We start from the raw sequence: 12855 nt of genomic DNA on the forward strand, positions 1-12855 counted from the left end.
CCGTCGGCCAGTGATTGTATCCCGACGGATGTGCATAACAGTAGTCATCCGTCGACTATCCTAACTACTACCCCGATAGATGTTCCTCATCCGTCGGTACTCACTACACAAGCTGATTTTTCAACAATTGTTACAAGTGTAGATGAGTTAGTAATTGTACAATCACTCCTAGGATTGAGGGAATGGAGTGAACAGAGTGAGAGGCTGAGTTGCTCTCAAGCAAAAGGAGAGGAAAAGAGAGAATTATGCAGGCTATTTCTTCCAGCCTGGCAAAAGTGAGTGAGGGGAGTTCCACCTTAGTAAGTGAAGGTGAGAGTGTGAGGGTGCTGAGCCAAGGGGAGCCCTTGATGCAAGAATAGAGAGAAATTGAGAGAAAAGCAGGTACGACTGAATGGGAAGAGCCCATTGTAAGTGAGTTAATGGATGTCAATGAGGCAGACAAGAAACAGCTATTTCAGCAACAATATCAAGATGTTTTAGAATCTATTTCTTATGAAGCTGAGGCATTTACTCACCTTGTGTCACCATATCAAGTCTTAGCTGTACAGGACAATGTGGTTGTTGGAAGGATGGTAAACTTAGTGTATACCACTGCTTCAATGCAGAGGGCAAATGATGCCATCACAACCTTGCCATCTACATCTGGTGATGACATTGATTATGGAACTGGTGGTTCTGAGGAATTCTTTGGGGATGAAGATGATGATGAAGAAGAGCTAATGGACATAGGGAGAAGCAGGCCCTAGCTCAAGATCAAGCATGCCATCTTGGGCATTTTCCAAGACATGTGAGGAGCACCACTTCAAATCTACTCCATCTCACATTATTCACTAAACTCAGACAGCTCTTCAAACCCCACAAATGCCAACACAAAGAAACTTCTACAAGAACACCTCAATTCTCTCTAACTACATCAAATACAGTCTCTCAAACAATCTATGGATGTCACTGAGCTGAAGACAGAAATTGATCAAGTCAAGAAGGATGTTACTGACAGGCTAGATGCTAAGTTTCCTAACACCACCATGCTTGACATTAACAGACAACTCAGGAAAAATTCTGATATGGCCAGCAAAGTGGACTCTTTGGACACAAGACTCAAGACATTGGAAGCTTCCATCACTGCAATTCACTTACATCAAGCCCAACAAACTCAGTTGCTTCAAAAGTTAGTGGTAGTACAAACCTCTACCTCCACTCAACTTGATGCTAACAAAAAGGGGGAGAAAGAAGATTCACTTATCCCAGTTAGTTAAGGAGAGCCAATCAGTAAGGGGGAGAATGTGCTAAACATACAAGTTAGTCAAGTAATTGTTCCAAAAATTACTTTTACCAAGCCACCAGTCTTGGACATTATTGATCTTATCCAAATAGCAGCTACTAAGTTGGATTCGAAGACAAATTTCAAGAAGCTTGATGTTGCAGCAGTTGAGAAGGAATTGGATGACAAATGGAGGAATATTGATGAAGACATCATAAAGAAATTTGGTCCAATTGAGAAATCTAACAAGATCTTTCATCACTTCTCTCAAGTAAAGCAAATTTTTGTGAATGATATGAGTCTAGGTAATTTGGAAATGGGCCAACCTTCATGCATAAAGTCTCCAAAAGCCAACTTGGTTTTAAAGCCCAAAAGGAATTATCCAAAGTCATCTGACAAAAACCTTGGATCTTATGTTTGAGACTCCAAGGCCAGATGAAAAGAAACTGTTAGCAAGGTCCATTGCATTATTCAAAGATCCAACTGACTCACTGCTAAAAAGAAGAATTGCTAAGATCTACATGAATGGGAAAGAAATCCGTGTGGGGGCTAGACACCCTCAGTTTGCAGAAGCTAAGAAGGAAGAAAAAAGAGAATCAAGCTAGAAAACAAGCAACTTGCTTTAGATGATAAGAAACTCAAACAGAAGAAAAAACAAGTGTTATAGTAGCCAAACTCCAAGCTGTGAAAACTGCAACTGAGATTTATGAAATGCAACCTATAGTATATGAAGCTCAGGATCAGAAAATGCTCAAGGAGTCTCAACAGACAAAGAATCCAAGATACAAACAAAGAATCAAGAGAAAATTGGACTTCAGTGATGAGGAAATGGAAGATTACATTCCCAAACAGTCTACAACTTCAACTCAAACATCCAAGCCTTAAGAAGTGCAGCATGAATTTAAAGTGGATCCTACAAAGAACTTTCATGGTGAGCCAATAGTTCCCTATGATGAGCCTATAGACTGGGAAAGTTTTCCTGTTCCCGAACTTAATTTACCAATCTTCAACAAGCTCAAGAAGAGAAAGACAATAGCAATCAAGAAGGTCAAGTCTGTGAAACTCAAAACCAAAACCTTAACCAAAGCTCAACCAACTGTTAACAAGGGAGATCTTTTATACATCTGTGATATCAAGGAATTTTCATATATCAATCTCTACATGGATGAATTAGAAGAAGTGAGGGGAATTGATGCTCACAGAAATCTCCCAGAAAGACTAGTGTTCAAATATAAGGGTGGGAAAGAGATCATATGGCCCCTTCACAGAATTCTTCAAGAAAGTTGTTCAGTTTTGATAAAGATCTTCTCATCCTTCAAGAAAAATTTTGGATTCAATGTGACAGCCAAGAAATTGGTTCTAAGATTTAAGAACTCAGGAGCTGAAAAGCCTAAGATACACTTTCAAGAACTTTATCCATTCCCTTCACAGGAAATACAGTGCACTTGAGGCCTTACTGGCTAATGGAATTCATGGATGACAAAGGTGTTAGAAGATTCTTCAGATTGGATGACCAATTGAGCATCTCAAGCAATGAGACACTTTTGGAAATGCAAGAAAAGTTGGATCTATCAAATGCTGGAGAATTTGAATTTCACAGACAACTCCAAAATCGAATAGAAGATAACAACTGGAAGCTTGGGAAGAAATCAAGATAATCAAGGAAATAAAAAATATCTGCACAGACTAGAGGAGCACCTTGATAATGATTGTGAGAACTCTTTGTACACTTTACTTTGTTCAATCTTCAAATAACCTGTAGCACTTACTAGTTTTATCGACCATTATTAATCTGTTCATTTAGGGTATTTTGTTATCATCAAGTTTCTCTTAATTTATGGCTACAATTCCATTAGACATAAATTGGGGGAGATTGTTAGGAATATGTTGTGAACTTGATGATAAGTTGAACAAAGCACCTTAGTAGATTTAACTTAGTGTTTTTCTAGCTCTCGACGGATGTTCTAATATAGTCCCGATGGATGAACTTTATAGTCTCGATGGATGACAACTGAGAATCCATCGAGAGTATAGCTCATGTAACAATAAGTATTGTAGCATGTTTCTGCAAACAACATTATTTTAATTGAGTAGATACTATAGGATTCTTTGAGTCATGTTGACTACTAGATTGATATACAGAATAGGTTGGCTAATTGTAAATATAGGATGTCTTGTAATTCTGCATAAGTGAAATAAAATTAAGTCACAGAAAGACTCCCGACGGATGATCTATAAAGGATCCCAACAGATAATCAAAAAGGCTCACGATGGATGATCAACATAGTCCCGACGGATGATAATATTCAAAATAGCAGTTGACAGTGACAACACAGTCACATGCGTTGGGTGTTTGCAAATGGAATGTGGCAGCCTAATTGCAGGATTTAGAGAATAAAGAAGCATTACCATTTCCATGCAATTATGAAGATATTCAAAGATGCTGGATAGAGTAATGTATCAGTATGAAGTTAGACTAGATTTAATTTGTCTTATTGTATTGTCTTACTATCATGTAACTTGGTAATATATAAACCAAGTGAAGCAAGTAGAACAACTGAGTGAGCATAATTTTTAGATAGATAGATAAAGCCGTATATGTTAAGCATTTCTCTATAATTTTGTAAGTTCTCTTGTAAGCAGCTGTGTGCTATTCAAGCATCACAGAGTTCTCAACTTTATATATATCTCTGGTGGATAAGCTCAAATCCACCAGAAAGTTTTAAAGCTTTGTGTTTTATTGCTTTGTGTTTTGATTTCTATTTGTTCTCATTCCGCACTTCTTGCAAAATCAAACACAGTTATATATTAAGTAAGAACGTTCTTGAAATCAGAAAAAGTAGTTAGAATTACATTCAACCCCCCCCTTCTGTAATTCTTGTTGCATTGTTTGGGATTAACAATTTTTTAGTAAAAATGTTATTGTTATATGTCAATGCCATGCTATCGTATTGCTAAATAATTGCTCAATCATGTTTGTAAGAAATGGCCAACTCACCAAATCACCCAGAGGAAGTAACTCAAACCTAAGACCAAGAACTAAACCAAGATACCACTATGATGAACCGACTTGCTCAACTTTTGCAACAACTTGTAGGCCCTAAAGTTGGAAACTTCAAACATTTTCAGTCTGTGCATCCCCCAAAGTTCTTAGGTTTTCCCGACCCGATAAAAGCTCAGTCGTGGTTAAGAGATATGGAGAAAGTGTTTGAATTACTAGAAGTTAAGGATGAAAAGAAAACACAGTATACGAGTTATTACCTTTAAGATGAGGCAAGTTTCTGGTGGGAATCTTCAAAGGCCTTACTTGAAGGAAAGGACTTATCATGGGAAAAGTTTACCGAGATGTTTCTGGAGAAGTATTTGCCAAGTTATATGCAAGACCAGTTAGAGATGAAGTTTTTGGATCTTAAACAAGAGGATATGTTGGTGGCAGAATATGAAGTAAATTTTTCAGAGTTATCTAGGTTTGTACTGGAGTATGTGAATACGGAAGCAAAGAAGGCCAAAAGGTTGCAACAGGGACTTAGGCCATGGATATGGAGTCAAGTGGAACTCTTGGAGATCAAGAAGTATGCCGCCCTAGTACAGAAGGCAATGATAGTGGAGGGGGAGCGATAAGCTACAAAAAGAGAGAATGAAGGTAGGAAAAGGAAGTTTGAGAACTCAGAACAGGAACAAGGAAGTTTGAAGTTTAGAGGGAAGATTGGCAAAAATGGTGGAGGTCAAAATTAAAAGTTTCAGAAGTTTAAACCCAGGAATGGAGCTCAAAAGAATCGTTTTCAGAAGACAGGACAATCGGGAAATGATAGTAGACCTTAGATTCAAGAATGTAAAGTTTGTGGGAAGAGACACCCAGGAAGATGTAACAAGCTAGATGTGACACGTTTCAGGTGTAATCAGAAAGGGCATTATTCATCAGAATGCCCAAGTGGAGCAAGGAAGCCTGAATTAACTTGTTTTAAGAGTGGAAAGGTGGGCCATATGGCTAGAAATTGTAAGGAGCTTGTTCAGAAGGCAAATGTTCTTGGGATTGTTGGACCACCGCTTCTCCCAGTACCAACAACTCAACCCAGAGCTAGAACCTTCAACATGACAATGAAAGATGCTGTACAAGAGGTGGATGTGGTGGCAGGTATGCTCGTTATAAACTCAGTAGAAGTAAAAGTATTAATGGATTCTGGAGCAACCAGATCATTAATTGCAGAAAGTATTCTTGATAGACTAAAATGTGTTGCGTACCTTCTTGAACCTAATTTGACTGTAGAAGTAGCAAACCAAGAGAGATTTACTACTATAAAGATTTCTCCCAATTACGATGTGGTTATAGAAGGTCGACACTTTTCCGCTGACTTAATTCCTTTTAAGTTAGGAGAGTTAGACGTTATATTAGGAATGGATTGGTTGTCAAAGCACGAGGCACAAATGGATTGTAAAAGTAAGAAGGAAAGTTAAAGACCAAGGATGGTGTTGAAGTGATATTCAAGGGAAAAAGACAAGAAAATAAGTTTCTAACGGCTATTCAGATGAGGATATTTTTGTGTCAAGAATGTGAAGCTTATTTGACCCATGTCAAAGATATAGAGAAAGAATTCGTAAGGATTGAGGATATCCCAGTAGTAAGAGATTTTCCCGATGTGTTTTCAGATGAATTACCTGAACTACCTCCAAACCGAGAGATCGAGTTCAGGATTGATTTAGCTCCTGGAACAGAACCAGTATCGAAAGCACCCTATCGAATGGCGCCCGTTGAGATGAAGGAATTGGCAACACAACTGAAAGAAAAGGAGTAATACGCCGAAGTGTATCCCCGTGGGGTGCACCAGTATTATTTGTGAAGAAGAAAGACGGAAGTATGAGGTTGTGCATTGATTATCACGAATTGAATAAGTTGACGATTAAGAATAAGTACCCTCTACCGTGAATCGATGACTTGTTTGATCAGTTAAAAGGAGCTACTTGTTTCTCAAAGATTGATTTAAGATCTGGGTATCATCAGTTGAAGATTAAAGTGGAAAATATACCCAAGATGGCGTTTCGAACGAGATATGGACATTATGAGTTTTTAGTAATGGCGTTTGGGTTGACAAACGCGCCAGCTGCATTTATGGATCTTATGAATAGAGTATTTAAGCAGTATTTGGATAAGTTCGTTATAGTATTTATCGATGATATTTTGAAATATTCCAAGATGAAGGAAGACCATATGGAACATTTGAGGATTTTTTTTAGAAATCTTAAGGAAATAAAGGTATATGCCAAGTTTTCAAAGTGTGAGATTTGGTTGAAAGAAGTTCAGTTTCTTGGACATATAGTTAATAGTGAAGGTATTAAAGTGGACCCATCCAAGATAGAAGCTGTGATGAATTGGGAAAGGCCCAAGACCCCTACGGAGGTCAAAAGTTTTTTGGAATTAGTAGGATACTATAGAAGATTTGTGCACGACTTCTCCAAGATTGTTGTTCCATTGACTATGTTTAAAGGAAGAATGAGAAGTTTGTGTGGACTGATAAATGTGAAGAAAGTTTTCAAGAGTTGAAGAAGAGATTGGTAACCACCCCAGTGTTAGCATTACTAGATAAAAGGGAGAGTTTGTGATCTTTAGCTCTGCTTCGTATAAAGGGTTAGGATGTGTGTTAATGTAGCACGGGAAAGTAGTAGCATATGTGTCAAGGCAACTAAAGCCACATAAACAGGAGTATCTGACGCATGATTTGGAATTAGCAGCGATTGTGTTTGCTCTTAAAATTTGGAGGCATTACTGATATGGAGAAAAGTGCGAGATCTATACGGATCATAAGAGTTTAAAGTATGTTTTTACACAGAAGGAGTTGAATATGAGACAAAGAAGATGGTTAGAATTGATCAAAGATTACGACTGTACGATAAATTATCATCCCGAAAAAGCAAATGTGGTAGCAGATGCATTAAGCCGCAAAGAAAGATTGAATATGTTAAATTTATTAAAAGATTTGATTAAAGATTTTGAAAAGTTGGAAATAGAAGTGCAGATTCCAGAATTAGGATGAGGAGCCATGTATGCAATGTCATTTTAACCAGAAATTTTGGAAAAGATTTGATGTTGTCAAGAACAAGTAATGAACCACGAGAAATATAAGTTGACAGGAGAGAAAGTCAGAGCTTAAAAGGATGAAAAAGGAATATATCGTGTTAACTCACGTATTTGGATACCTAATATTATGGAGCTAAAGCATGAGATTTTGCATGAAGCGCATAACTCCAGATTTTCAGTTCACCCTGGAAGTACAAAGATGTACAAGGACTTAAAAGAGAACTATTGGTGGCCAAACATGAAAAAGTAAATCGTGGAATGGATAAGTAAATATTATACGTGCCAAAGAGTAAAAGTGGAACATCAGCGGCCGGGTGGATTGCTTCAGCAACTAGATATACCTGAATGAAAATGGGAACATATCATGATGGATTTCGCGGTAGGATTTCCAAAGACCAAGTCTAATCATGATGCGATTTGGGTGATAGTTGATCGACTGACAAAATCAGCACATTTCTTGCCTATCAACGAAAGATTTTCATTGGAAAAGTTGGTCAAATTATATTTGGACGATATTGTGATGCCTCACAGAGTTCCGGTATCTATCATGTCCGATAGAGATCCGAGATTTAACTCGAGATTTTGGCGACAATTTCAAGATATGCAATTCGAGCCCAGAGACAAAGTATTATTAAAGATATCTCCGTGGAAAGGGTTATCCAGATTCGGGAAGAAAGGAAAGCTGAGTCCCACGTATATTGTACCATTCGAAGTACCTAAACCAGTCGGGAAAGTGGCTTATGAGTTAGCGTTACCTCCACAAATGAAACGTCTTCATAATGTGATTCACATTTCTCTTCTAAAGAAATATAATGCTGATGCAAGTCATTTGATCGAATTGGAACCAGTGGAAATTTAGCAAGATATGTCTTACGTCGAACAACCCATTCGAATCTTAGATCGAAAAGAGAAGATGCTCAAGAAATAAAGTTGTACCTTTAGTTAGAGTATTGTGGAGAAATCCTAAGATAAAGGAATCAACTTGGGAATTAAAGAGTGAAATGCAAGAGAAATATCCCCATCTATTTGTTTAGACTAGATTCTGGGGACACAATCCTTTTCAGGGGGTAGATTGTAGCGACTGGGAATTTCGCGACGTGATTAAGTGAATAAAGTATAATTCTGTGTTATAATTATAAATTATGTGAATAAACAAAGGGTTATATGATTTTGTTGGTTAATTGTCTTTATTGTATATTAGTAACTGGGAACATAAAATGACCCGTTCCAGTTTGATGAGACAGCTTAGGGGATAAGTTGTGTTGTCGGGCCGTCAGGTTGAACGTCAGGTTGAACGGAACCCATCTTAAAGAGAGATAAAGGTATTTAAATGTGAACTATATGTTATTGTATGATATGAGAATGTTTAAGTGAGTATTATATTCCAATGATGTGTCAGTTGATATAAAAAATGATTGTGAAGCATTAGTGGAAACGGGTTGAGTGGCATTTATGACACTTTATTATGCTCTAATAAGCTTTGAATTGGTGTATTTGTACTCAAGTTGTTATGTGTTTTAATGTGTTTTCTAGTGTTTTTGCATTTCAGGCACTATTCAGGTAATCAGGTGAATTAGCATTATTTTGGTGCTAATTTGGTGTTCAGGTGGTGTTGGAATAAAAGCTCGTGGAAAGCCGGCTCGAAGCAACAAGATTAAAGAAGAAATCTGAGTTTTTTCCTGAAGGACGGCGCGCCCGCGCTGTGATAGCGCGCGCCCGCGCTGTGATAGCGCGCGCCCGCGCCGGGGTTCCAGAAATGAAGCACGCCCGCGCTGAGATAGTGCGCGCCCGCACCGAGGCCGAATTTCAGAATCCTATTTTGTTAGGTTTCACACACTGTATAGCACAATCAAATCAAATTCAAATAACACAAGTAACAGAAAATAGACTTTATTAAATGCAATAAACTCTGTTACAATATGAAACTTTCGTCTCTCAGTGATGAACAAATATCACGAGAGCTGCTAGGGTTACAATGAATAATATTCTCGATAATGATAACACTTATAGTGTAAACCCTATGTCTATGTTTATATATTACACAGTTACAAGATAATCGCTAACTGATATGGAATATAATTCTGCTTCCTAAAATATATCAATCAGATATCTTTTCTTCCAAGTATTCTATTCTTCATAGAATTCCTTCTTCATGCATATCTTTTCTTATGTTTGTCTCGATCTTCTTTCCTTTCAATCAACCGCCTTCCTTATCTGAACGTTTCCTCTAAGTCCTGATATTATCTCCTGATAAATATCTCCTGAACCTTAAGTATTGATGACTTAAGTTCTGACTTTAGTATAAGTGCTGATTTCAGTTAAATACTGATTTATCCTGTTTAAGTAAGATCTGAAAACTAAACATAAATCATATTAGTCATGACATTATCAAATATATCTAACATGTTTCTACTACAATTCTAAAAGGGAAGGCTTCTAGATTGTTGAGGGCTGCTATATAAATAACTTTAGGTCATTTTTAATAGATATCAAGTCAGAGACGGACCTGAGCGCAAAGAGAAGACGACAAGAGACCTTTAGCACAATTCAATAAAGGCGAAGACGATCTAGTTTATTCTTGTGAATTTTCGTTTTGAGTTGTAATTTGGATGCTTGTTTCTTGTTTTGCTGAACCTATACTCTTGTTTGTAGTTGGTTTTATTTATTCGTATAAAGACTACGTTTGTTATATCATGTTTTCATCGGAACCCACATTGATGATGAGTCTGATTATGGACTAATCGTTATCATGGGGTTTTAGCAGATTTACTTATGGATTTCTTTAGTTAAATTGTTTATTGCCTTAGTATGTGGTGATTGTATGATATCCTAGTATTGATTGTGCGTATTCATCTTAAGAGCGTCGTGAACTTATAAGATAGTGTGTTAATTCTTAATGAAGCGAAAGTGAATTAATTAAGGATTTAGAACTTGCCATGCTAGCATAGGTTCATATATTTGTTATGCATGATTCGTAGGTAATTTTAACCATCTTACTTGCCCTATGTAATCAAGATAGATAACTTGTGCTTAACTCGTTATGTTGTCAAATTCTATAGACATATAGGGTCTCAATATAATTGGTGCCTATTCAGCTTCTATCTCTTTTATGGATGTCTGGTAGAATGGTACTCGTTCAATGAAAGTTGGCATTTATCAGTTTCGTGTTATCTGATTAGTGTTATCACCATTGCATGCTAAGGTTAAGAATATAAGGCTATTAAATGAAGTATTTAATGAAGTTAGAATCTCATGTTTATCATATATATTAATTCAGTCAATCTTATTCTTGTAGTTATAATTGTTAGCATAATTCTTAGTTATAAACAATCTCAATTTGTTATAGTCTTAGCATTGGATAATAACCATACATTGTTGCTTAGGTGAATAAATTAAATAGTTAACCAATACAGTCTCTGTGGGAACGAACTAGAAAAAGATTCTGTACTACTTGCGAACTCGTATACTTGCATTTATTATTAGCGCGTGTTTAACGACTAACAAAACGCTCAGTGTCGGGCCGTCAGACAAGACGCGTCACGTTACGCGAATAGTGAATATGAATAAAAAAGGAATATTTTTATGATTGAATGTGTTACAATATGAGTCGTAATATGTGAGTAAATGTTATTTCCTGATAATGTGCATGATTATGTGATCTGGATATTTTTAAATGATTTTAAGGGATTTATTTGATTTAAAATAAGGTTTATTGAACCTTTATATATTTTTATAAAATTATTCGAGTATGGTCAAGACGTGAAATTTGTTTTGTTTTCTTCGAAATAGTCCTAGAAACTTTCTAAAAATGGTAGATGAAATTATTTGGTGCTCGGTATATTTTAAAATGATTTTATCGAGTTATAATTCTATTACGAGCGTCATCCTGTAAACATCATATAAAATAAACCGTACGCTCAAAAATTATTTGAAAAATATGTCTAGAAAGCTAATTTGGAGATCTATATTCTAAAATTTTATTCGTAACATTTTCATCTTTTCTGAGAGGGTTGTGTATTAATTAAATTTGTTTGAGTTAAATAAAAAGAAGATTCTAGTGTCGGGTTGGCAAAAGACTAAAACGCCCCTGCCATTTTGGCTATAAAAACCCACCCCCTCCCTCTTTCTCTTCTCTCCATCCGACCAATCTTTCTTTATTTCTTTCTTTTCTCTTTTGCTTCTCTCTCTTCTCTCTCTTTTCTCTCTTTTCTCTCTTCTCTCTCTCGGCTCTCTCTCTTTCTCTCTCCCGAATACACACTCTCTCTTATAAATGCAATAGCAAATACTAGCTAGACTAACACCATCTCTTTGATTATGTCCAAGGAAAACACAATTTCTTGGAACATGTTCACAGGAGAGAATAAAGTGCTATATTGTGTGATTTTCAAAATGATTTGGTGTATATTTTATGTAGTATAGATTGTATGTTAGTTGTTTGATGTTTACTTGAGTTTTTGATCAAAATCAAGTTTTTATGGTTAAAATATTTGAGTACAAGAATTATTGGTGGTTGATTGTGTGTTTAGTTGGATAAAAGTGGATGCATATCATCAAAATCTCTATGCATGTTACTAAAATCATTGCATGTTAATTTCCAAGCTTCATTCGACCTTTAACACTTGTTAGGTTCAAATTTTTGATAAAATAGTGTGGGGAAAATGATTTTTTTAAGTTAATTGATGATTGGTAGTTTCAATGTGAGTTTTAAATGGTTGCATGCAATTTTGTTGATTTTGTTTGATGATTGGAGTTCGAATTTTTGTAATTTAAAAAGGGGGTTTAATTTTGATCTAAGGTTACAAAGGATTTTGGCTTGAGGACTTAATTTTTGTTTCGGTTTTCTTTGAAAAATGATTTAATGGGATGAGTTTTGGCTTAAACTAAAGTTTATAAGTGATTCTTGTATTTTCATGTCATTATTTGATCTTTCGAGTGTGTTTTGTTGAAAAATCCAAATGGTTCATGGTTTTAAAAGGGATTGATTCAAGTTATTTGGTTGATTTGATTCTAGAGTCTAGTTAAATGAATGCATGTCGAGGTATAAGATTGTATGTTGATCTATTTGATGTGGTTCATTTTCTATGGTTCAAATTTTTGGATAAAAAGGAAAGGATTGAGTTTCTTTGTTATCGAGTCATACGAATTATGATTATTTGCTAAAGTATGGAGTTTAAGTATATAAGTATACACTATTTAGTGCTATATGAGTATTCCGTGTTTATACTCGTGTATATGAGTTAAGCGTTAGATCGAATTCGCGTAATTATTAAACGTTACGGGAACGTCGAGTGGGAATCTAATTAGGGTCTTGATTTTTAGATTGTAGATTCGGAGCGTGATGGCATTCAGGCTAGAAAAGGGAAAGGTGTTCTAGGTTGCAGTAGTTCAAACCCCGTAAAGCAGGAAAGCGAATTCAGGCAAGTAACTATGCCTACTTGTATAAATTATGTATATGGAGGATATTGTTGATGCCATGATAGCGTGATGATCTTTATAAATACTTGCGATAACATGTTATTGA

Source organism: Apium graveolens, chromosome 3 (assembly GCF_009905375.1).
Source record: "Apium graveolens cultivar Ventura chromosome 3, ASM990537v1, whole genome shotgun sequence".
Lineage (NCBI taxonomy): Eukaryota > Viridiplantae > Streptophyta > Magnoliopsida > Apiales > Apiaceae > Apium > Apium graveolens.